We start from the raw sequence: 25,615 nt of genomic DNA, 5'->3' as shown, positions 1-25,615 counted from the left end.
ACCAATGTGGGTTTGGAAAGGGGTGTCAACAACCCTCAATGGTATGATACTCTCATGGTATGAAATTGAACGGTATCTGGAGTGAAGGCACTGCCAGATCAATTGTTTGTGGCTTTCTCTAAGGCCTTTCACTTGGTAAATAGGGACCTGTTGTGGAGAAAGCTAAGGCAATTGGGTCCCAGCACTACTACTGGCCATGTAGAGAAGGAGCTAAGTACCCCCACCTAAACCACTTCGCCCACAGCACCTGTGTGTTGTTATGCCAGAGTGTAAAACACATGCGGAACCAGTGAAAATACCAAGGAGAATCTGGGAGGCAAGGTTCCCATTGAGGAAACCATACCTGGATACAAGACAATATGACAGTCGTCTGAATGAAATTCCGGAAGAAACAGTACGGTTAAATGATGAAGATGAATGGTGACGTCCTGCAGAGCAAAGCTGATGTATAGGGAAGGGATGCAGAAACTAGTGAATGTAGACAATTCTATAAGGCATCAAGAAAGTATCGAGATTAATGACATCTTGAGATCAAGATGAGGAAACTTATGCTGCAGACACAATGAAGAGATCAAGCTATTTTACACGGTGGTCAGTCATAATCTTGAATTTACAAATCTCGAAAAAAAAATGTGGAAAAAAAAGGCAGAAAAAAATATGTCGAATTTCTTTTTTGTTCTATATTTTTTTTGGGCTCTAGTATATATAAATTAAATAGGTAAAAACAAAAATAAATAAAAAAAAGGGGGTTTGGGGGGGAACCCCCCAATTTAAAAAAAAAACGTCATAAAAAAATTCGACATTTTTTTACGGCCTTTTTTTTCGACTTTTTTTTTCTCAAGATTTGTAAATTCGAGATTATGACTATAAACCATTTTACACGTATACACATGCAAAGAAAATGCAAGCAGATGAAGTATTCTTAAAGGCTAGCTAAATAGTGAATAGATTGCAGCAGCCGTGAACATGAACATATACATATACATATATATATATATTTGAGTCAGTAGAAGATGGATGCTTCCACTACGTATGATAGCAGTGCTGAGCAAACGAAGGAAGGTCGCTTTTCCCAATTTCCAAGTGTGGCGCAGTTAGAAAACAAGTGAATTAACAAGCGTGAAACTCAGAAAGGCGAGGTTGGATGAGCCAAGAAGCCAAGACAATATCAGACTGGAGTGAGCTGAAATTTGATACAAAACAAGAAGATGTCAGAGGTCTATTAAAGAATAGTGTTTTAATACACTGAAAGCTCAATTTCGTGGTCTTTAGTCACATGGGGAGAATAAGTTGGACGAGCATGATGGTCACACCTACGCACGAGAGCAGAGCGTGCCTTCACTCCCTTGAATTCCCCGGAGCAAAGAACATGTTCAAGGCCAAGTTCAAAGACCTGATTGTCAGTGCACCACTGAGGTGATGATGGATGGATATGCTAATTGGTGGAAGCTATGGTTAAGACAAGCTCATCTGCACCTGGACTTTCAGCCTCCGTATCGCCAACGTAGGTTGGGAGGGTACTAACAGAGGTTGGAAAGTAAACAATGATGGAGGACCGCATGATCAAGGGTCCTATAGTTGTGTAGCCAATTAGACGTCGTATATTTAGCGGCGTTCATAATGACATATTTTAAGGGAAGGGCTTAGTTGCCCCACCTGATGTTAAGAAGCAAATCATTTTCTTCCACTGCCCTAACCGAGTATGGATCGTATACCTAGATGATCCCTGTAGAACCTATCACCCTCACCATTAGGTTTTTGTAGTTTGCCACATAGAATGACTTTAGTAATGCGCAGGTTAAACATCACCTATGACGATTTTTTACTATAAGAATGTAATTTTTTATGACATACTTTGAGAGGTCTCGAGAGAGATCTTGATGAGGGATGTCTGTTGATATCCGTTGTACGTCCTGTTTTAGATGACTGATATTAAAACAGTATTTTTTGCCAACCACCTGAGTTGTTTCTATTATTGATGTTTGAGTAAACTCTGCATCCACCGTCCATCTCTAAGGTATTGCTAACCCACCTTAAAGGGCTGAGAAGGAACCTCAGTTCAGCTATCTTAAAGTATATGCATGAAGGGACATCAGTGACTTTATTGTAGTTTCCCGACGTCAAAGGGACTCCATCAGGGATGTGTATTTGCACCATGCTTATACAACCTATACATGGCGGACCTCGATGGTGCATTGGGAAAAGCAGCTCTGATTTGACCAAAAGTGGGTGGGATCCCTGTTAGCTGGCTGCCCTATGCTGATGATATAGTCCTTATGGATGGTTCACTTATAGTGCTACAGAGATTACTGACAGCATTGTCGGGGAAAAAAAAGGTCAATGATCTGATCATTAATCAGGATAAAAGCAATGTTCTTATGTTTGGAAACACTCGAAGGAAACACATGAGGCATACATGGGTGATGGAGGGCATACCAATCAAAATCAGGGAGGCAGTGACATACTTGGGATTTCATCTAAATAGGCTCACAAGTAGATTGCCTGCTGCTGAGCATATAGAAAAGAAAATAGACCAGCAGATGGTCCAAATGAAAATGTTCGAACGTAAGATGTGTACATTCACAATCATTCACAATCAGACCCCTAATTCACTTTTATGTTGGGAAAGTGATTCCAAAAATAATGTATGGGATGGAAATAGAACAGGCAGCGTATAGTATTCCATGGGAGAGAATGGAGGGTGCAGTCTTAAAAAATCTACTGAGACTGCCCGCCTCTGTTCCAATGGCCTCATTACGATTTGAACTTGGCCTCTTGTTCTTGGAAAATTCGTTTTATAGGCTGGTCCTAACCCTGGTAAGGAATATTCTGTCCCCTACGGGAAACTCCCTATATGAAACCTATCGAAGCATCTGACGACAGGAGCAGCTCCATTCCTGAGTTAGATTCTAAGTGTGGCAGACAGCCTTCTGAATGGAATAAATAAAGATTGTTCAGATTTAATAGGCAACACAATAAATGTAAAAAAGAGGCTTAGAGAAATGGATTGGATTAACACCATTTCACGCACAAGAGTATATAAATTGCACTCCACCTTTTCATTAATTGATCAACCACTCGGTATCTTGCTGAATTACCTTAACCAATTTCCATGCCCCATTACAAGATCACACTTCCTAAGATTCAGATTAAACCTCCTACCAATCGGGGAATTTAACAACGCACAGAAAAAAGAAAAAGAAGTGGGTGATGACATCTGTCAAAGGTGTCTGCCAGATGGAAAATTAGAAACCATCAGACATATAATTGTGGACTGCCCAATGTTGACATTAACGAGAACAAAACACTTGGGGAGCTTCTACGGTTTGGCAAATGACTTTACGGACTCGAATGTTATATGGAATCGTATGTCTGTGGGTATGGAAACGCTTTTAACATGTGCGATTGTGAAAATGTTGAATGAATTGGGTGTGTTTGTGAAATCGGATTCGGCATGATATACGGAAATGAATAATTTTTAAACATGTAAAAACTGTTTTCAAGTTATGTGATGTATTTTATGATGAATTCTATTTTCTTTTTTAAGTATTTGAAATGAAGAATTGTAAATGTGTGTAAAATCAAAATGTAATCAATTTCACAATTAAACAAAAGAAAAAATACACAGGCACTTGTTTTAAGGGAAACGTGCTACGTGCAAAATGGGCATAGTGTATTCAACATGGTTGAAACATTTTTTGTCCAATTTATCATTCCATAATAAAGCCATGGACAGATAGGAAAACAAACACCTGGAAAGGTGAACATTTGCCACCCGTTCCATTCACTTACTGGGCTTCCTCAGGCTAGTTTGTCCCCCCTATTGTTAGCTTCACATTTAAAATGTTAGATTTGTTGAATGTTAGGCCTAAGGCTAAAGAAACTAACCCCATTAGCTTCATCACCACATTTAATGCACAATCTGGAGCTATGAGAGACATTTTGTCCGGATATTAGTCCATTCTGTTAAGTGATGGGGACCTGCGCAATGTATTAACTAGCTCACCACAGATAGCGTTCTCTAAAGCTCCATCTTTGAAGGATCACATATCCCCTAGCATGCATTGAGAATTGGAGGTTAAATGGTGCTAATTGGCTCTGTAAGGTCAAAAAACCTAATGGCTTCCACATATGTGACAAATACAAAATGTGCCCTTATGCTAAGATCTGTGACCAAGGACAATATGGTCCCCAGAAGGGCTTGGAAAATTCACCAGGTAATTACGTGCATAACTACGTTTGTGGATAATGTTTTCTCTCCCTTTCCTTATGTAGTGTTGATTTTTTCTTTTTGTATGAAAAGTTATTAATTATTGATGATATATTTTGCCCTCTTGGGCAGGACATGTTCTCCAAATTGTCATTGAATGTTTGCGATGATAAGTCTTTATGTTAGATTTTGTATGTTCCAATTGAACTGCTGCTATCAATCCTGCACTTTCTTGCTTGTGGAATTTTCACGATTTTGCACGCTAATGTGATTGTGAATAGAGATCAGTACATTTCTTGTATTTGCACTTTGGCTCAGCACGATTGGTTGTAAATAATATTTTATGCAGAGCACTCTTTCTTTTAAGAAACAGTAGGTCCATTTTGCCTTTTGTAATTTATTTATTGTTCGCTAATGAAGGGAGTTGACATCTCAGCTTTTTTATGTAGGTTTAAAAAAAAAATGTGGGCACGTTACAAGATGATGCCTGTATTTGCAATTGTTGTTTTTTATACTCTATGGTCATTCGACATGCGATGATTGTGAGAGGAAGTGAGGGTTTAACTACCTTTATATTCTTTGAGCCGTGAATATTGATCGTAAACTGCCTGAGGAAGTGCTATGGGGGACAGAACATGTGGCGTTATTGGAAACCATTTCACAGTTTTTTTCTCTCTGCCCTTGAATTGATTGTTTTCCAAAATGACATATTTTGGTGATTTACTTTAATAAATATGCATCGTTTTGCATTGCAGCATTTTAAATAGAATGTGTGCCTGGGTCTTTCTAGAGTCTATTTCGGCATCTCTTGATTGTTGTATGTGGTTGTGGAGTCAAGTTGTGTTGATATTTACATATATATGACGTGACAACTAGATTAGGATTTTATTGAGGATGCTTTGCCTTTTAACTTATTTTAAATGTAAGAACTGAGACAGTTGTGCATCCTTTTAACTTAATTATTTCTACATGTAGTCCCTTCTTCCTTTCCATGGCGGCCAGAATGCGGCTGCAACTGGCCTGACAAAGGCTTTGTCGGGCTGGAACGACCTGGCGAGGGCCAATGAGATTGCTTGCTACAAGCTCATTGGCCCTCGCCGGGTTCTAATTGTAATTAGCACCTAGTGGAGGATAGTGGAGGATAATGATTGGCCTCTCAGCCAATCAGCTTCTTGGAATGCCATGAAGCGGTACAGTGGAACCTTCCCATGTCTCTACTGACAGGATTTTTGTGTTCAATTCTCTGACAGTTATAATGAATCAGACAATTATACATCATAGAAAACACCTCTTCAAAGACTATCACAGGCAATGAATTTGCAAAAAACTGTCCTCTCCTCACAGCTCAGCATATCATCTTTGAAATATTTTTTAACTATCCACATCTGAAAGAAAACATCTCTTAAATTTCCTGACACAAACTGATTCCATTAGTTCTGTTCACTGCCTCTAGGAACTTGTTGATAACATAATAAACATTGATGGCATTCCCCCTCTGCATACAATAAATAAACCCAGTGAATGCTAGAACCCTTACGGTTACTGCCCATGTTATAAAGAGGGAACATTTTCTGGAACATTTTTTTTTTAAAAATGTTATTGTGTATTAGTCAGAATTTGACTTTTCACAATTACAAAATCAATCAATATAAATATATCCAAAAATATATAAAAAAAGGAAAAGCAACATACATACGAAAACAAAAAAATCAGATTATTATATAAAAATGTGTTAATAAAATAAAACTTCTTCACTTTAAAACCCGCTGAGACTGTCATGGTCATTCTGCCCAAAATAAGGGATACTTATAATTTTTATTCTACAAAATGCAACTCATTTAATAGTTTTAGAAGTTCTAACGACAAGAAGACTTCCTTCCCTGCAGATAGTCTTAACCAAAATTCTTCAGTCGTGAGCCAATCAACGTGGTGTACAAACCGTGTAAAGTATCTACACCTCAAAGCCTCAGTTGATTTACATGTGATCAAAAGATGTCGTAAGTCTTGTGAAAGTTCTTCTCCGCAAAGATTACAGTTTCCCTCCCGAGAATCCAATTTCAATCAAATTCTATGAATTTCTTTGGTCTTTGCCATCTGGGGTTAGGAAATCTTATATATGGTAAAACATAACTTCTTGGTTTATCACAGATGGCACTGTTTTTGAAAAACTTCATTTCGGAGAAGGATGCTCTTGTTAGAATCCAATCCATAGTCATCAATGATCGTTTGACCTTATCCGTGTTATCGATCAATATTATCTCAGTTTCTTCGCAAGTTATCAGGCTCTCTTGTGCGTTCTGTTTTAGAATCGTTAAGTACTCACAATGTTCTGAATTCAACACATCCCTTATATCCTTGTATAATGAGTTCTTATATGGTAAAATCACTGATTTGTAAGGTATGAGCATTTTCCAGTTTAAATTGGCGCGCAAAGATTGTTGACCGAGATCATATCGTAAACGTGCAATAGGTAGGGACAAAGAGAGAGATAAAACTTTCTTCAACACGAACCCACTCTAATTTGCATGCATAACAATTTATTTCCATTCCATACAGAATGATCAGAATCACTTTCCCCTTACAGAAATTAATCAAAGGGAGAAGTGAAAACCAGCAGTATGTTTCTTAAAGTTTTTTCATTTGGCTTGTTAATTGAGATATTTTACCCTCCGCCTCCATATCTTTTAGCGAAGGAGATGCTCTCAATTGGAAGCCCAAATATTTAACTTTTTTTTATCACCGGAACCACTTGCGTACCCAACTTTCAGATGAATCAGGACCTTTTCTTTAATGCATTACCAAAAATCACAATATTTGATTTTGTTGGATTTACTACAAGGGCATTCAAATTTGCATACTTTTCCACAGCTTTGATCAGGCACTGGAGGCCTATGGGACCATAGTCTAATAATACTATATCATCCGCATAGGCCAAGTAATTAATTTTACATGTGCCAATTTTAGGACTAGCCAGGGAGAAATGAGAAAGAAATTATGCAAGATCAGCAAGATACAAGTTAAAGAGGCAGGGAGCTAAAATGCATCCCTGCCTCACACCTCTGTCTGTTGAGAATTGGGAGGCGAGATGCCCTTGCATATCTAACCTCACTTGCATTGTGGTCTGGTCGTGCAAGCATATTATTTTTACCAATAGTCCCTCTGAATGTCCGCAACATTTTAGCTTTTGCCACAATCTGCCTCTATCACCCATGCCAAACGCTTTTGACAGATCAATCAGCGATCCATAAATGGGTTTAACTTCCTCCTTCCTACTTTTATCATTAATCAGGTTCAGCACTAAACCATTCAGTATTGTTGAAAGTCCTTTCCTAAACTCAATTTGTAGCTTCGATAGGATACCTTTAGTTCTCTAATTCTTTTAGGGTAATCCCAGAGAATATTTTGCCCTCTGAGTCTAACAGGGCGATATTAATAGTTGACTGGCTCAGACCTATCGTCGATAGGAATGATAATACCCCACGATGCTGCAGGTTTTAAATTTCCCACTATATTCCCATTAATGATTTGAAGGTTACACTCAATAAAAAAACATATTCCATTTCTCCTCATTAGACTTTCCAATAGAAGATCTATTTGAAATAATTGATATAGGCATACAGTGGGCATTCAGATTGCCCACAAGCAATACAAGGTCATTTGAAAAGATGATATTCACCTCAGTAAGTACAATCAATAGATCCTCCAAAAATGTTAGCAAATTCTTATTTACAGGGTTCCAATATACATTAATGAAGATCAATCCTCTCATTGTGTTCCTCATTCTAAGAACACATCTTACTGCTTATATAGCAGGCAGGTTTGAACTAATACATTTCACACTCAACCATGTAGTATTTCGAATTGCTGTTAATATACCACTAGACGGTCTATCCCCATTCGGACAGATAGCAAGTTGCTAAAAAATTGTGAAACCATCTATTTTAGTTTTTTCCATTAACCAAATCTCCTGAAACGAAATCAGATCATGGTTATGGAAAATGAATCTACTTGTGGCAACATCTCTAAAGGAGGAGGGGCCACATGTGTTCCAACTGATAAGTTTCACCCTCTCCTCTACTGAAGCAAATCTTCACACACATTTAACTTCTGAATAACTACTGATAGAATTTCTGGGAGCACTGACCATACCTTGTATTTGCACTTGTCAGCTGAATCTCTGGTGGAACTACTTCGCTTTACCCTGCTTTCCTCATACATTTATTTCCAGATATTTGTTTCTTTATGGGTGCGGGGAACCCTGTCATCCCTCTTTTCCCTCATCTCCTATTTTGGGCAATAATCAAATACCTCTATTCCCACATTTGTTTTCAAAATAATTTCCACAATATATGTAATTTTTACATATGAAAAAGATATACGGTCAATGTCTAGGCTGGAAAACAAATATAAGTCTGGCACCATACGGGTGAAAGTTAGAATAGTGCCACGATTTAATGCTTTACACCCTTTTTTTTATTTATCTGTCTCAGCCAGATTCTCGGTGCTGCAAATGGCTTATTTACAGATTTTTTTTCAATCAGATTTGCTTGCTATTTGAACAGTCTCTGCGCTGAGTCTTAATTTGTCTTCACCAGGGTTGTGTTTTAATTCATCAACCAAGTTCATTTGAATTTTTCCTCTGGCTTCTGGATCCCTATTAGCGTTGTTTGATATTTGTTTCCCACTACAAAAAATTGGTGCCAGACATAGAGGTTTAGCAATTAATCTGCCGTTATCTGTTGTTTGCATGCCAATGCTGCTTTTTTACGGAGATATTTGCTGCCAACTAACGCCTTACTCATGTCCACTTGTTGACCAAAGGAAGTCATTTCAGTTTTTCTCTTTGCTTTGTTGTTTCCTCCTCTCAGGCTATTTTATACAATATTTTGAAAAAGTTCCTCTTTCCAGACTTTGTTTGTTTACCCGATTTTTTATTTTTGACTTTCATTCCATCGTCTGTACTTCTTGTTCAATACACAAAACTTCTCTCGCCATTCACTTGTTCTTATTTTTCTTTCTTTTCCTTTTAATCTTGTGTTGAACCTTCTCAGTCCCTTGTTCACTCTGGGCTTTTTCTACAAGATCATAGCCAGAGGTAGACTATACTGCTGAGACCAATCTTCCCTAAGATTGGCTTGTAGATATCTCTACTTCTTCTTCACAATTTAACTGCTTCTCTGGCTCCTCTGCTATTTGTGCTAGTCTTATAAATTCTAATAGCACCGACATAGAGAGAGGAGTATCCTCTAAAAAAGAGTCAACACAACCACTGTCGGTTTGGGTTAACAAAGTATTCTCTACTGGAGTTTTTAACCTAACCTTATCTAGTGCTGCATTTTTTAGTTTCAGCCCACATTTGTTCACTCCATTTCTTCAATTTGTTAAAATTCACTTTCAACTCTCTTAACTCAAATATTTGCTCCAAACTGGTTGCTTTTAACGTTTACAGTGAGTCATATGCCAAGTTGTTAATGGCCGAACTCAGGCCCACCAGGGATGTTTCAAAGCCCCCCACTTCCTTAGTCCGTTCCAGAAGAATGCCAGAGTGTGTTTGTACTTCACTTTTCAGAGATTCAAAGACGTTAACCAACGAATTAAGAACAAAGCTTAGTGCTGTCCGTGTGGATCCTGAGTGTAGACCCATCTAAGACCTTTCAGCGTTCTGGTGGGGGGTTTGATCTCTCTCTTATGTTAGTACTACCATTGGTTGGTGCAAAAGTAGAGATTTCGGAGCACTGGAATTATAGCCCCTTTGAAAGATCCATTGCCTGAAGCTTCCATTTTACTTGGGCTAAGCCCCACCTCTTCCATCACACCTTGATTGTTACAGTTATTTATTTCAACCCCCTGACAATGCTGGGGGGAGATTGTAGTAAAGGACACATTGTCCTATGAACTCAGTCTGCGTGCTCTTTGTTTGTTCTGTGCCAAGTTCATTATAGATCTTTCACTGAGGAGATAGATAAAGTATATTCCACATTTTGCTTATAGATACGCCCATCAGTCGGGCAGTCATTGGAGGGCTTATTCTATGTGTTTGTTCTTTACTATCTATTGACGTCAGCACTAAATAAAGGACTATCATTTTTGTCCCACAGGCTCGTCAGACTATTTCACAACCAATATTGATCTTTTCAAATTTTGTCTGCGTCTAAAACTAAAGAAGTATTCTTCCAACATGACCACACACAAATGGCTTCAGACTCCACAAATCCCTCTGAGATATCAGTGATAAATGTTAATGTTAATGTTAAAGGATATTTGTACCGTGCACTATCACCACCGTAGCGGTCCCCTGGTGCTCTGGCGGCTCTGAAAAAAGGGATAAGGGGGGGTGAGTTAGTGGGTATGAGCTGGAGAAGTGCAAGATAGCAGTGATGTGCTGTTGGCAGCCTCAGCCCGGTGGGTCCGTTGAGTGGGCTTGGGGTGTTTTAGGGTCAGTAGTCGTCATGTGGTGTTGTGCAAGTCTATGTGCGGTTAGTTTTGTTGTTGCAGTGTAGTGAAGCCAGTGCGGTTTGCTGCTTTAAGGCTTGTGGTTGTGTTTGGTTCGAGTTTGAGAGGTGTATGCAGAGGAGTGGAGTTGTAAGTGGGTTGGTTGATTCATGATTGCACGCTAGGTCCAGGCTAGGCAGGAGAGTAATACATCAGTCATTGAATTGCCTCTATGTATGCACATGCTAACATTTACAATTCTATCCAGATGCGACCCAGGCTAGGTTGAGGAATCCAACTAAGTAAGGCTCATGCTAACATTCACAATTCCGTCTAGATGTGGCGCATATTAGGCTAAAAAATTCCCTCTATGTGTGCACATGCTAACAGATGATACAGTGTAGACGATACAGTGAAACTTTTAAATATACAAGAAGTAAATGAAATTCACACCCTCCAATTATTCTCAGCTGATCTCAACATCACAACGGGATTATCAGAAGAAACACCATTAAGACCCAAATCTCAGTTCATTACACATTTAGCAACGAATAATGTGATTGATATTGAAAGGAAGCGCCCCCAATTTCAGCACGATCCTCCCCGCAATGAGAGACAATGAGGGACTCTCCCGTAGTGGGAATAAGACCAAGACAGAGTGCGGGTGAGCGTAAGTAGGAGTTTATCCAAAGATTAGGGCATGCAAAGAGCTCTGCAACCTCCGAGAGCGCTCTGTCTGACAATAGCAAAGACAGGCGTATTTCTAATACAAAAAACGTCATCAGAACCTACACACTATAGGGGGCACAAGTTAATTGGGATTGGGTGGCGTCGACTAACTATAGGTGTTGCCGCAGCGTGGTTGGTCTTGGCGTGAGGACGTCACTGGTCAGCCTCGTGGGTTGGGTTGGGCCTGGCAGGCCAGCTTGAGGTCATCCGAGCGGTGTTGGTATGCTGGGGCAGCCTGTGACAAAGATGAATACCTTTCCTGACTCGTTTGCCCTAGGCCATGCACACTGCAGTTATTCAAGAGACGACATCTAAGTTCATCAATAAATCGCTCAGCAGTTTGTCTTATAAGATAAACGCAACACATGAGGAATGCACCTCGTGAGAGGTCCGGTGGTTGTTGGTTGGGGTGAGATTTACCTGTGTCCTACTGACCGGTATTTTAGGTCGAGGGGCTGGGCTCTGGGGCCTGAGCCGAATGATACATGTCTGTCTGCCGCGTTAGAAGTTATTATATAAATGGGTCTCTGTGTCTGGTCCCAGTGATGGGGGTCGTCTTTGCACGGGGTCATGATTCTTGGGGTGGTCTAGGGGGAGGGTTGTGGAATTTACGAGAGGGTGCTGGTAGATCAGTGGATTCAAACGTGGGTTTATTACCGTGCTGTAAATAACACAGGTGGCGGGCTGTGGCCTTGGGTGCGGTACCGGGGCCTCTGACTCTCTGAAGCGGCTCCAGCTTGGTTGGGGGAGGTGAGGGAGCGCGGCACAGGCCTTAGCTTCCTTATCTGGCAGGCTTGGTAGGGTGGGAGGGAGAATGGCCTTGCATATATTCACAAAGGTTTTTTCCTCGTGCGTTGCTAACTTTTGAATGCGGAACTTTTATAATGTTCCGCCTTATTTTGATGTTATTTAAACACACATATATATATATTTCAATTTCGTTACACCTTTCTTTAATACAGTCGGTCCGAGTACCTTTTCGTTACCTAACATTATATTTACTACATGGTGTGATTATTTTATGTACATTAAACGTTACACGAGGTAGTTCTAGGTTATGGCCTACAGAAATTGATGCTCGCTGCTTTAGGTGTTTGAGAAAACATATATGAGTTCAGGTTTCTACATAAAATTGTAAGAACACTTATACAGATAAAGGCTATACACTTGGTCGACATCTTTCTCTGTGGTTATAGCAGCACTAGTCCAGACCTGGGGTGGTATCATGTAACGTTGCATCTTTATAGTTCATTCACAGTTTGCAGGATCTGTTTAAACAGAGGTAGTTCATTAATACCAATACTTGAATTATTTTCTACTTTCTTCAGCTAACAATGCTTCAGCTTGTTTTTTCATCACCCTGGCCTCGCGGACCAGGTCGTGCGGGGTGCAATATTACATGGTGAACGATGAAATGTTACAGTGTTAACATCTCGGGTTAGCTCATACCCGGCTTTCTCATGGGAACGCGCTCGCAGCGGATCTACCAGGGCTACTGCGGCGGCAGAGATGCATGAAAGGCCCTCCAAAGGTGGGGGCCTCGTTACAGTGTGCTGAACTCACGCCATGTTTGCTAGACAAGATGGCTTCTAGGCCTAACTGAATTTTGGTATATGCAGGGAACGGATACGTGTGGGCAATGTCGTCGGCGGGTGAACCCTCCTCCACCTGGGCCCGGGTGGCATGAGGGGACAGCCACCGAGTCATGGTCCTCACCTGGGGAGAAGGCTGCAGGTGAGGAGGGCCTCGCGGCCAGTCCTCCCCTACAATATGTTCTTCAAAGCTACTACGGAAGAATTAAGAAGCAAAGATTTGTCAGGAATGAAACCTACAATTCAACACAATTTGCCATTACAAGAAAACAATGAACTAGCAAAGTTGAGTAAGAATTATGCAGTTACAATTAAAATTGCAGTCCAAGGAGGAAACATAGTCCTTATGAATAAGGACGATTATGTCAAATCGGCACTCCAACATCTAAATGATGAACACTGCTATGAAAAAGGGAGTACTAATCCATTATCCAAACTCATCGAAGACTGGAGAATTATGAGTACCCAATCATAAGAAATAGGCCTGCTAACAGAAGATGATTTGGATTTTATGTACAATCCATTTTCAACTTTGGCAACAATATATTTTATCCCTAAAATCCACAAGGCATATTTGAATTTTCCAACCGGCAGACCTATTGTGAACAGCATTGGGTCATTACAGAACCCATTTGACAATATATAGACAGATATTTACAACCTTTTGCAGCAGGATTAACATAATATATACAGGATAACAAACATGTTATCCAGCAACTCAAATTAGTCACATGGGAAGCCAACTACAGATTAGTGACACTGGACGTTTCTTCTCTCTATACTTGCATTCTTCATAATAAAGGCATCAATACCATCTATTATTTTCTTAAAACCAGATCCATCTCCTTCCATCAACAAAATCTCATGTTTACTTAATAATGTGTTACAGTTTATATATAAACTTTTCACATGATTATATAAAATGAGAACAGAAAAAATATAGATAGCATAATTCTAGTAAAAATTAAAATCACATAAAACTAAATACCATATATTGTCGCATATTATCTGAGGAAAATTTTAAATAAAGCAATAGGAATGTGATTGACTATTATGGTGTGACACCAAAAATACGTAAAGCAGTTGTTTTAGAAATGGTAAATGACCAGTGATTATATAGTAAAGAAAACAAGAATACAGATAAATCGCTATGGGCAATTGCTTAGATCCTAAATGGATATACCCAACAGTGTTTCAATCCTGAGCCATACATTATACATTGCCATATGTACTTTTAGACTATTTGAATTCACACAATAATACCAAAACATAGGTTCCTCAATGGATTCCAGATCATGAACATGATTACCATAGTACAAACGGTATACTTTTAGCATGAGGGGACACACAGACAATACGTGTTTAGCTGTTTTAATGATTTAAGTGTTTTTACACACCCGGCAAAATATGTCTCCTGGGGTCAGTAGATTAAAGCATCCTTTGTTAGCAAGGACCGGTAGATTATCTATTCTCAATAGAAAAAGAAAACGTCTGAGTCTACTGGAAGGGCACAAATTCAAATAGTTCTGAGTGTTCTTGAATGAATATAGCATATAATGTACAAACTGGTATCTTTTAAGTGTGCTCAAGTCCTCATAGATTTCCAACCAGTCCCAGAGGTCGACCCATTTCGACAAAGCAGTTTGCAGAGAATTGTTAGTTCCGCTCCATCTGGGAATCCAACATATAACCTTGTGGAACGATTCAATTTTCGCTTTTAAGGGATAATTACATGAGTACATAGAAAGTTCTTGATAGACGGAGGCCACAAGCGAGTTCACCAGGTTTTTGCGCATCTTACGGTACGCCTCGGCTCTTCTTTTCATCACAATCGATTTTAGAGACACAAGGCCTAATTCAAGCCTAATAATGGCCATTGGTATGCATTGTGGGAGGCCCAGTATTCTCCTCCATAATTTTCCCTCCACCCGTTGGAGCCATTTCAAATGGATGGATAGCAGTGCATCCAAACCATAGACCACCATAGGAGCAAGAACCTGCATATATAGCTGACGAACACCTTTTATTGTATATCCACTGTTCTTAATTAAGAATCAATGGATCAAAGCTGTTACTTGTGGTGCTTTAGTTGTGTGTGATTTAATACAGGAGATATAATCGCCAGTAGCATCAATTTCTAATCGCAGATATTTATATGTTGGAGTATATTTTATTTCATCGTCTTGAATAATTAATTTGGGTCAGGCAAACCTCCTTCCTGAGAATACCATAAGTTGTGTCTTTTCTTGATTGTTAATAAGTCCATTTGTCTCTGATTAGTTCCACAGTGCGATAGCTGACCTGTATAACCCACTAACTGTGTGATCCAATATAATGACATCGTCGGCATAAGCAAGTACAGGGCAGTGCTCAGATCCAATTTTGGGGGGGCAGTTATGCACTGCTGAAACCGCTGCAGGGATATCGTGGGTGAATAGGTTATACAAAAAGGGAGCCATTACGCAACTGTGCTTGACTCCTCTGTTCTGGATGATTAGATCAGTCATTGTGCCCTGGGAGTCCAATTTAAATCTGGCAGTGAAGTTATGATGTAGGAGCCTCAAGTAGTAGTGGAGTTCCTCAGGGCAGCCCAGTTGTTCCAGTTTCTGCCATAGTATGGCACGAGGGACTAGGTCGAAGGCGGCTCGGAAATCGATAAACAGGGCATAAAGTGGGGGATTGCCATTCTTCTTGGCCCTAGTGCGCAGGAGATCGAAGATTGTCAAATTTTGGGTGGTTGTATAACCTTTTCTAAAGCCGCTTTGAAACTGATTCAGTATGCCTGCTTTATCGGCCCACTGCTCCAGCTTCTCCAGTAGTAATGACGTAAAGAGTTTACCTGTACAGTCGAGCATGGAAAGTACTCCATAATTTCCAGGTTCCATCCTGTGTCCCCTCTTAAATATCGGAATTAGAATGGAGGTTTGCCAGGAGGCTGGGATTTCACCTATCACCATTATTTTGTCAAACTGAATTTTCAATAGATGTGCCCAGAATTCCGGGTTGCTCCTAAGAACCACTTTTGCCAGGCCATTCGGGCCTGGCGCTCTTGAAGATTTCAGACATTTGATCTTAGTAATTAGTTGGTCCGTTGTGACAGTAAACAGGATTTTCAGGGGAACAGTAAAGAAGACGCTCTGCTCCTCCGCTCCAACTGGGATATTGCGGGTTAGAAGAAAGTTCGGCCACTGTTGGGCGCTGATTGGGTTAATCATGGGAATAGCCCCTGAACCCCTGGCTTCTCCCAACAAGCTCCAAATGTTTCGAGTGTTCTTTGAGCACATCACTTTGACCATTTTCTGCCAACAACCAATTTTCTCCCAATAAATCTCGTGTTTACAGAAAACTCAACTTTACTCTTCAGAACAACATTTTCACTTTCAACAACCAACTATATCAACAAAAGCAGGGTACGGCTATGGGTGCGAAATTCGCACCTGTGTACGCCAATCTATATATGGGTCACTTCGAAATTGAACATGATTGATTGATTGATTTTGGTTTTGGGAATTTATAACGAGCTTGAAACAGAACAAACCATATAATGGCGCAGATGGCCTTTACTGATATCCAGAATTGTAATAATACCAACATTTCATCCAGGAGGACAAACAGTTGCGACAGGCCCAGAATAGCTAAACTTATTTAAACAAAAATGTTTTCAGGGCTTTAGGGAACTGACACAGGGAGTGCAGAGTCCTAATTTCCCTGGGTAAACTGTTCCAGAGTCTAGGTCCGAACACAGATAATTTTCTATCCCCTCTAGACACACATGTAGATGAGGGGATAACTAACAGAGCTTGGTTCCTTGAGCTTAGACATCTGGACAGTTGATACACCTAAATAGCAGGCACGCTACCTTGAATTTAATGCAGTCGTCAACTGATAACCAATGAAGTAAACTGCGTTAACGTGAGACATGAGAATTTTTATTTAAACCACAAACCAGCCTAACCGCTGCATTCTGCGCCCTTTGCAGTCTGCTAAGTAGTTTTTTTGGAATGCCCACCAATTGACTATTGCAATAGTCTAGGTGGGCATTTGTGAGTGCTCCCACCGCCAGAGCATGATCCCCTTCCGGAATATATATAAGGGTTTGCTGGCGAAGTCTCAAGGAGTAAAAGATATGCCTGGCAACATCCCACATTTACAACTGGAAATCGTATGATATACTGGAGACGCTATATTGACGATATATTGATCATTTGGAATGGAAGTTAACAAGAACTCAAAGAATTCCATGTATACCTGAATGCCAATGACTATAACCTACAATTCACTCTACAAGAAAGCACAAGTGCAATTCGATTTTTGGATCTGCAAGTGTACATTGAAAATGATACCATTCACACAACTCTCTTTGTGAAACCCACAGCAGGAAATAGTATCCTTCACGTGAAAAGCAATCACCCTACCCATGTGATCTCAAACATCCCATACGGAGAAATGTTGAGAATAAAGAGAAACTGTACAGGTAATCAGGAATTTGAGCAGCACGCACGAGATTCAATTAGAAAATTCAAAGATAGGGGTTATGATAGGAAGCATCTCCAAAAAATCTATCAAAAAACGAAATTATGTACAAGAGCGGACTTGCTTACCAGCAAATAAAAATCAAATCCATCAGTTCATACAAACAAGGTGCGATTTATAACTACTTACAGTTCAAAAACGAAAGACAATAGGAAAATTCTGTCCAAATACTGGTCAATTCTACAATTGGATGAAGATGTATCGACATATCTGGATAGCACACCATGTTTAACATTCCGTGAAGCCAAGAACTTAAGAAACATGTTAAGTACATCGCATTCTTTAGCTAAGCAGCAAGATGCAGGCCTTTCCAAATGTGGAATCAGAAGGCAGTACAAGGTAACTACAAGTGTGGCAATAGTAAAATATGTCCGTTTTCAGATAATGGCAAGAAAGAAATTCAGATGCCAAATGGCACAATCGGAAAATCTGTCTGTCCGTCAACAGTAATACCAAGTTTGTTATATATGGTATTCAATGTACTTGTGCTAAAATGTACATAGGACGCACCATTGGGTCTTTAAAAGTATGAATAGGAGAACATTTGAGATACATTAAGAGCAAGGACCTAAGATTTCCTTTGGTCTATCACTTCCAGCTGGATCATAACCAGGACTCCATGGACAATATAACATTTTTTAGACTGGAAAGAGTCTGTATGCCTCCAAGAGGAGGTAATATAGAACACATTTTGAGATGCAAAGAAGCATCATGCATATGCTTAATGGACATTTGCTGTACAGGGTTAAATGCGGATATGGAGATGCACGACTTTCTCTAAAAACCCTTCAGCAATCATCATTTTTAATTAGCTATAACCTTTGTGTTACTGAATTGTATGCACAATAGCATGTTCAGCCTCATTGTTGATCAATATTGTCTTTCTCTAGAACTCTTAACCATATGAAGTATGCCAGATGTTCATATCTACAAATGTATTATTGTAAAATTTTAAATTGCAGGTTAAATTACAAGCAGTGAGATAGGATACATAGATATACTATTTCCCTGAAGCTTTTTATAATCATTTAAAGTTTATCACATACAAATTTTGATTTCAGACGAACAATCATATGTAGCGTACCAATACGAGTCATACAAACAATAATTCTTTTCGCAATGGATAAAGGCTATGACAGCGTGAATAATAATTTTAAAAAGAATACTGCGCATGTAGCACTAAGGTTAATCATTACAAATAGCCCAAAGCAAAATGGAGGAAGCGTGATGACGCGGTCGTGCACAACACACATGACTGCGTCATCACGTTAATTTAAATAGCGGCCAATTCAATATGCATATGCATTCAAAGTTATTTTGTGAATATACAATAAGTTTAAGCAGCTAAACCGGGACACGTGTCCTTATATTTTTTAGAATCACGATTGAACTAATCAAAGAACAAAGTTAAGAAGTGTTCCACTTAGAAAAAGGCCAGTATGAAGTGAATATTGAGCTAAAAACACATCACTAATAGTGAGTACCATTACTTTTACAACAATTCATGGATTGTTGAGTCTGAAATCAAAAGCAGAAATTGAAATATTAGGTACAGCCAAAAAATGATGATACATATTTTATTTATTTTGTTCTTGGTTAAAAAATTGGATTTTTTTCATTTGAAACCCTCCTGATGAACCATCTTTAACAAAAAGGTGGAGAAACATGTGTGGAGGGATTGAGGGATTATATCGTATCTCGTTACCAGTACAACCAGACACATTTGAACTCTAATTTACAAAATAAAAAATCATTGATCTTGGCGCAACAAATCGAAGGCCAGTCAATACCACTTCAGCAGTGCCTGGTAAGTGTATTTCCCATGCCTACACAAATGCCCAAAATGTCGCCATTGCTAATGCTTGCTAATATTTCTACTGCAAGCTGGTTCTCGAGATCCAGTGGCAAATGGCAGCTTGCTCTGCACTGTGGGGCACTTGTCTTCTTTGAACCATTTGATGGGCATACATCACAGAAAAAGTTTCCAACTTCCCAAAGCCCTGAATCCCAAGAAAGGTGGGTGGTTCGAGTTTCCCTCAGCCTCGGGACATGTTCATGCATGCCTGCGTAAGAACTTGGGCTGCATACTGCCAAGGCAGGCCAAAATAATGGAAGATAGGCCGGCGCGGCAAATGTAGTACGATGTGGCCATTGTTCCACTTCCTTGACCATAATAATGTGCCAGTTCTCACTGGCCTGCTGGAAAATCTCACCATCACACACCCACTCTCCATTCCCATCTGATATTACTGATTAAGCTACGCCCCTGGTCCTCCCTCCTCACTCAGGCGAGCCCTGTATGGATGAAAGCCTGGCCCTAAAGCTCCCCAGGCTGTGTGCTCAACAAACCCCGCAGCAGAACGATTTGGCGCGGCCAGTTCGGTGCGGGCCGATTCGCAGCGACCGCTTCGGCGCAGGAGACGTTTGGGCACGCCCATTTTGGCGCGCCCAGTTCGGCGCTGGGACGTTTCGCCACGGGATCTTTTGGCGCCAGGAATGCTGAATTCCCTGCGCCTGGAATTCAGATGCGCTGATCGACGATCGTGGGTAGTCACTGCCCTCTGGTGGACACATTGAAATATTCACAATCGTTGATATAAATGTTAGCGGTATTTTCGCTGAGTGCCTTAGCAACACCATGGCCCTAAGTGTTGAAGGTATTTGTTTACAGCCGGGCTTGGACTTCACACCAGTGTGCTCCGGCGAGGAAAGACTGTGATCTGCGCACCCGTTATGTACTGCTGATAGAATCCATCGTTCCCTGTTTGCCCAGGATTGCCAGAATCAATTGGGCCTGATTATGTAACAATGGGCCTCATTACATCTCACCCGGTATGGAAACAACGGTGGCCGTAAACCCCCCGCCACAGTTGTTTCCATACCGGGTGATCACGACTCCTGCAGGCGGAGGCGTCAATCCCGCCAGGTCTGACCAGGCGGGTTTAACACCGCCCGCCTGCAGGTGGACGAGGAAACACCGGCACCATCACGAGATGGTGCCGGTGTTTCCATGATCCCCATTCCCATTGAGTCCTGTGGGACTCAATGGGAATGGGGATTTACACCATTCCGCCTCCGGAATTCCCGGGTCACTGGGGTTGTTATGCCCCGGTAATTCCGGGAATCACGGAGGCGGAATGGTAATACGAGTCCGGCGGAAACCAGGCGGTTTTACCGCCTCGGTTACCGCCAGACTCGTAATGAGGCCCAATGTCATTGATTCTATATTATTGCCTTGTAATGTCGTTCCTAAACCTGTTAAGTGAACATTCTGTAACAGCGCCACGATGCCTCTGGGCTGCTGGGCGCTTTATAAATCCAAATAAATAAATAATCCGAGCTTGGCCAGATTCCACGTCATGGCCAGTTAACCCATCAGTGCCAGATTGCATCACACCGAATTAGCAAAGCAGTGGTGAATTTCATTATGTCCGGTTGGTACAATATTGCTAGAGGCCATCCTGCCTAGTCAGCACAATAAAACCAAAAACCCTATGTTGCCCAGATTGCACAGTCAGTGCAGGCGCTATTTTCCATTTGGGTGAGAGACAGACTCTGACTTGGGTGGATTTCAATGAATACTGGAGGTGGCATTCTTTCTTGCTGAAAATCTGCTCAACTTGTAAGGGGGCCTTATATAACCTCCTTCTCACTGAGCACAGCAAATCCAGATTGAGTTAACACAGCCAGGTCAGATCGCAAAGGCCTGGTACGGTTAGATTCCAATATGCCTACTTATCATTTAATGCCAGATGCTATTATTCAGAGTTAGCGCAGAATCCTTAACACCTCATGTGCCGGTCTGCCACCCATTGGCTGTCGGTGGCCCTCTGTCATTTGAGATCGAGGCCCCGATAAGGTTTGCTTGTTACTTTTTAAAGGGTAGTGGGGGCCAAGTATTAAATCCGAATTTAATGAAAGTAATATGATATGATATGATTGGTTATTTATAACGCGCTTAATACCCAGAGGTTTCTAAGCGTGGACACAGGGTTCGAACCTGTGGTGCTCTGTCTCGTCTTGCTTCCAAGACGAGCACGTTGCACCTGAGCTATCCTCCTGAGAGTGGTAAGGGACATTGAGGGTTCCCTGGCACGCACCAAATATCAATGGTATAATGAGGGTATTAGGTTAATGGCAAAATGGCATATCCCTTCTAATGATCGCCCTTCCCACAATTTGCCATCTAATACTGTAAACATGGTAAAAAAGGAAGCAAGGAGGTGGGACCTGGAGAGAAACAATTGAATAGCATGTTCATTACCAACACTTGCTCTCTTTACGGCCTTAAGCCATTTTTCCTATGGAGGCGGGGTGCCCTGCTCAGTTAGGTCTGGGACATGTAGAAGGCTGAATTTGTTACCCTTGACGTATAGGATGAGTTGGGATCTTAATGAAGTGACGAGGAATTGGCTTTGTAACCAGGAGAGAGTTGAGGACTTGGGCTCTTTTTTTATTGTTCTGCCCGCGGTATTCAGAAATTCATAACAGTTTTAATGTCATTTTAAGGCTCAGAATATTAGATGTTATTGAAATGCAATTAGTTTAATTATGGAGAATAATGACTAGGAACTTTTGTACAATTTATATAATTATGTTTTTAGAGCACTGAATAGGAGGGCATCCATTTTAAACACAGTGGGCCTCATTCCGAGTTGGGTGCCGGTAAACCCTTTGCGCCCTATTCCAAGGTCCCTTAGCGGGTCCCTCCTTTAACGCCTGGTCTGATCAGGCGTTATGGACAGGACCCGTTAAGGGACTTCAGAGCTAATAATGGTACCGCAAATTGCGGTACTGTTATTAGCTACTTCCCCATTCCCATTGAGCCCTATGGGGGTTCAAATGGGAATGGGGAATGGATTTTTCAATGGGGACTTACCGGTCCCGCAAAGGTCGGACTACACCGGTAAGTCCCCATTGAACCAGGTCGGAGTCGGTACCGGTATGGGAGGTAGTCATGGCGCAAATAGCGCCATGACTACCTCCATACTCGGAATGAGGGCCAGTGTAAGTAATGTTAAATGAAATATGAAGATATATATACATATCCTGTTTTATGTTTTGTTTCTAATGGAGAAATGAGAACTAAATAAAGACATTGATTTATTGACTGTGGGTGCGGGGAGGCTCGTGGGGCCGGGATGTGCAGAGACCTGGCGAGTCCCTGCTGCCTTTGAAGTGTGGCTGGGGAAGAGACATAGGAATGAGGAGAGCAGAGCCGCCATTGCTCATCTCCTGCTGATTTCAATGGGAGATGGCTATGGGTCTTTCCCCTTTCTCCCAGATCCACACCACCTTACTCACAACCAGGATCATGGGTTAACAAAAGGGATCTATTATGGTGAATTATGTATAGATCTAAGCATTGTCACACATTTTTTTTACTTCTAGAGACCAATTGTCGCCTCTATTCACGCGGCGTTCCCAGGTGAGCTGGTGTGATCCCCTGACCCTCACAGGCTTTTTCTGATATTGGGCCATGTCCCCATGTTCCCCCAGACCCTGCGTGCTGCCTTGATTCCCCAGACTCCCTTCCTTCCTCTTCCCCTCCCTCCGCCCGCCTCCCAACCCTCCCTCCACCCGTGATTGGCTGCCTGTGTTTCGTCACTGCTTAATATCTGCAGCTACACTGTGGGATTACGCCATTACCACGCTGCGTTCCCAGGTGAGATGGTGTGATCCCCTGATCCTCCCAGGCCTTTTCTGATATTGGGCCATGTCCCCATGTGCCCCCAGGCCACGCGTGCTGCCTCGATTCCCCAGACTCCCTTCTTTCCTCTTCCCCTCACTGTGCCCGCCTCCCAGCCCTCCCGCCACCAATGATTGGCTAGTTCTCTGATCTTAACTGTCCTCACAGGGCAGCCCTCTGCCCGGCAGCCCCTGTGGCTAAGGGCCCCAAAGCAAAGGGGGGCTCCAACAGTGGCGGCTCCTCTGTTGATTGTGTCTGCAGGTGTCAGCAGGGGAAGCCAGTAGCCAGCCGCCAACCAGCAGCGACAAAGAAGGTAGGGGTGGCCAGGGTGGGGAGTAGAGCAATCCCTCTACTCTGGAAGCCCTGCCACATAACAAACCTACTTAAATTGTGATAGTACTGTGATTATCAGCTTGTCCCTTCTAACTAGAATTGTGAACATTAGCCTGCGTTGCATCTAGATAGGATTGTAAATCATAGGAGGTTTTCAGTCACTCCCAGTCCAGGGTGTTCGAGCATCCCTTGCACTTCTTTCCTAGTGTCCAACAGTCTCTGGTTCCCCTTCTCCAGCTTCTCAATGTCTTCATTTTCCAGGAGTCAAACCATGCCACTGTCCAGAACCAGTGACCAATAGGAAGAGTCTGTGGGACTTAAGGTCCAAGGTCTTCTTTGCAGCTAGGACTAGGTCACAGGGCTGGAGGGAGGTTCTTCAAGTTCCAGCCTAGGGGTTGCCTTACTAATGCCAACCTCCCCTCTCTGGCTACTCTCCTTGTGCCTCTACCACATGCTCGTTCCTTGGGACCTCTCTATTTCTTTTTGTTCTGAGTGACTACACTATGCCTCATTTTAAACTCCTGTTACCTCCTCATCATCTACCCACCTGCTCGTACTTGATCCCATCAACCACACTGGTCCACTAGATGACTAGCGTACCTGGGGCACGTTCCCTTTCTGGCTCTGCCTTCCGTCTTTACTCCTCTTCTTCACATTTTACTCGAATATCGCTTCACCCTCCTGGTCTGTCACCAACTCATTTAGTTGAGGTCTTACTTTTTTCGAGTGCTCCTCATCATTTGCCACCTCCCCCTTTTCTGGATGTCCCACCTGTGTCTCCAACACCACCACCTTCACCAGCTCTTTCCCACCTCCTCTCTCTCCTGCCAAGCCCCTCCCAACTAACTCCTCTCCTTCAGCTTCCCCCAAAGCAGCTGCCTCCTCTCAGCTTCTCTCCTCCTTTAATCTCCTTTTGTTCACCTAGGTCGCCTTTGGATTGGCACACCTTTCTGACAGCTTACTTCTTTTTTATAAGGGTGATGTGGGTTCCCTCTCTGACCATCCTCAGGTGTGTGGGGAAATAGTGTAGTGAATGTGATTGGTCTGTTTAAACTTCCAGGCAGCCCTTGAACTGTGGTATTGGTTCATTGGTTCGGCCCTTTTCCCTCGCATGTCTATGGGCTGATTTGAGGCTGGTGCAATCTTGGATTTGATGTTTGCATATAGATTCTGTCAGTTGCGTGAGTCAGACTTTGGCATTCGTGAGGTCAACCCATTCACTAGTCCTCATGGTTGAGAGTGTGGTCCTCCTACCCACAGGCATCTAGTGATGTTATCGCAGCAAAAAATACCACGGCAAGAAATACCAAAAATACCAATTTTCCATTTTACATTTTTTTGCACTATATATATAAGGGGTGGGTTAGGGTAGTACTTTATTTAATGGGGAGTATCAGGGGGCTGTGGGGGTCTCACCCTGCATATATAATGCAAAAACATGTTTAAAAAATCAGTGTTTTCGATATTTCTTGCACCAGTATTTTGGCCGCGGTAAAATATCATAGAACCGGTAGTTTCAAAGTCATTTTGAATACAGGAATATTGGTGATATTTGCGATATAGAGGAGATAAATTGGGTCTAAGGAAAAGGCAGTGCGAGATGTGGGGACAGTGAGATATAGTTGAGCGCTGGAGTCAAGGGTATGAGATGGGCAGTAGTGGGTGATAGAGTTAGCCGTAGACAAGGGTGGTCGATCATGAACTCATTTAAAGATGAGGAGCCAGTTGTCTGGAGACGGTGAGCAGAGGTGGGAGAGGAATGGATTAGGCTGTACCGAGCTTACGTTACAGATATGAGAATTGCGTGAAGGAGCGTAAAGGAGTAGATAGGGAGGCCCATGTGAAGCCTTGGGTAGTAGTTCAGTCGAGTGAGTACAAGGGTGGAGAAGAGGGCTTTTAGGAAGGAGCAGGTGAGCATGGATAGATTTCTCTGACGACGGTTAGTAGGTTAAGCCTGCAGTGGTGGTGATGAATTGATGGAGTTTGAGCTCAGTGTCAGAGAGTAGAGGACCTCAATATTATAGGTCATGGGGGATAGTGTGAGGTCAGGTGGAATGATATGGGGGAGGGCAGGAGAGGCTGGAGCACGATGAGCAG

Source organism: Ambystoma mexicanum, chromosome 3p, assembly GCF_040938575.1.
Source record: "Ambystoma mexicanum isolate Mex_15411 chromosome 3p, UKY_AmexF1_1, whole genome shotgun sequence".
Lineage (NCBI taxonomy): Eukaryota > Metazoa > Chordata > Amphibia > Caudata > Ambystomatidae > Ambystoma > Ambystoma mexicanum.
The sequence above is the reverse complement of the archived record's forward strand: the minus strand, read 5'-3'. Positions refer to the sequence as shown.